Consider the following 2,213-nt stretch of genomic DNA (forward strand, 5'->3'; position numbering starts at 1 on the left):
AAACCATATATTTTTTAATTTACTTAAATTTTTAGAAATTTATTTTAGTATTATTTCATTTATTTCTTTTCCTATTTTATTATGGTTATTATTTTTTATTTTGGAAACATATTTTAGTATTTTTATTTTTTTTTTTCTGTAATTTAATTTTGTTTTAATTTTTAGTCCTTATTGTTATAAAAAGAAAAATATATAGATTGTTATTTGACTAAATCTTTGAAAAACGTATTGCTAAAAGGCAAACAGAATAACGCTGATGTCAGAATTGTCTTACAAAAGACTTTTGTCTTTCGAAAGACTGTGGTGAGTTTAAACACAGCTATCAGATTTGCCTTAACCTAACCTAACTTAACCACTCTCGGAAAACAATTACATACATATATGATTTGAAAAAAAAATGTATTGCATACTTTTAGGAGAAGCAAAAAAAAATTTACATAGAGTAAAAGACTTGAAGCGGAGTTCTTTCCTTAACGATTTTAGAGTCGTTCACGCCGAAAGAATTCATTTGGGCATTTAAGTTGCAAATGCATCTTCTTAGCTGACCAATTAATTTGTAATACATTATACGCTGACACGCAATATCTACCCTGACTTTTTTTAGGCATCCAATGCGTATTTTTCTTTAAGAGCCACAAGATAATATAACTAAATTGTGTGCCTAACATCGCGGCGCACAGCCTGCGGTATGTAAATACAGTAGGTATAAACATTTAAATATTTATTATGGCACCTACATACATACATAATTCCAAGGGATTCTGTAATATAAAAAAACTTTCACTAAATGCACTTTTACAAAAGTGGGCAATAAATCGCATAGGGGATTATATAACTTAAGCCACACGGTAAAGCTAACCACATTTAAGCACAGAATTGACCGAGACACCAATTCATTTATGCAGTACATCAACAAATACATATTAAACCGTCTACTGGATTATGAAAATTTACAACACTTTAAGTTAACTAGCTGCAGCATACCTTGAGGCGTACAGACATTAAACATGCAAACTTAATATACATACATATGTACATGTGTATGTGTGCGTAAGTGCACAAAGATCAGTATTTAAACCAGCATTAAATTCAATTAGTTGCAACAAACAGCTGTACGCAGGTATTTTTATTTTACTCCAACCGTCGACCAGTCAACGCTGAACACTGAAAAAACGTTGGTGGGAGTTGTGCGGTGAAATGAAATAGCAGCAGCAGAGCGCCATAACTTTCCATTAAAATGCTGCTTTTTGCCCACAATGGTACGCTAATATCCTTTAACTTAACCGTCGAATGTCTGCTACGCTAAGCTGACCAACGCTTTATGCTACTGCCGCCACAACAACAAACGACAAACAACAACAATTATGCGCGCTCGCAGCAATTAAATCGTTGAATTTATTAGCCACAGGACAATAGTGGCAAAAGGACCGCTGCTATTCAACCAAAGGGTACTTCACCATCACGCAGCAAAGTGATCACATACAATCAGGCGCTGTTAGTTAGACTTGCAGGAGCATACAGTTGAGTGAGAGACAATGCAGAGCAGCGCGCGATTGGCGGAGAACAAAAGCACAAGCTGCTGTTTTGTGTTAAATAAATAAATACAAATAAGTAAAAGGGAAAAGAAAAATAGTCAAAACATAAATTCATAGCAGCATTTTAGGGTTGCAAGCAATAAAATGGGGAAACGAAAGCTGCGTAGTGTTAAGTGAAAGTTATGGTGGAAGACAAAAGGAAGCTGGAGCGCGCACCCAGAAGGAAAGTCAAAACGAAAGTGACAAGTGCACAAGTATATTAGATGCAGACATGCAGACAAACAGAAACTTAACGCAATAAACAAGCGCTGAAGAATCGCGCGCTGCAAAACCTAAGTGGATACCTGTTTTGGGGTTTTTAAAGTTATATGTATGTACATACTGAGTACCAGAGTAGAATACAAATAAACAAAGAAATTAAAATAAAACATGTTATCAAATAATATTTCTGTTTTCTTTTAATTTCCTTAATGGATTATGGTGGCAGCGCGTTGTTGGGTTCGTGAATGCCAAGCGCCGAAAGACAAAACAATGCTTTTGAAGGAAGGAAAAAAATCAATTACCGAATAGGCTAACAAATATTTGGTTAGGTAAAATAAAAACAATGCTTTGGCATTTGGGGCGCAAGCGTAATTCGATGCGGAATGCAAGTATGTAAATAAGGGCGAGGAAATAATA

At 34.7% G+C, this 2,213-nt stretch overlaps 1 protein-coding gene across 5 annotated transcripts in view; it reads left to right on the top strand.

Moving 5' to 3' along the window:
* LOC118743586 (maternal protein pumilio-like) overlaps positions 1–2,213 on the top strand; it is a 549,911-nt gene that overhangs the window by 336,584 nt on the left and 211,114 nt on the right. The gene's annotated exons all lie outside the window — the stretch shown is intronic.

The sequence above is a fragment of the Rhagoletis pomonella genome, unplaced genomic scaffold (genome assembly GCF_013731165.1).
Source record: "Rhagoletis pomonella isolate Grant_MI unplaced genomic scaffold, Rhpom_1.0 Rhpom_scaffold_00001, whole genome shotgun sequence".
NCBI lineage: Eukaryota > Metazoa > Arthropoda > Insecta > Diptera > Tephritidae > Rhagoletis > Rhagoletis pomonella.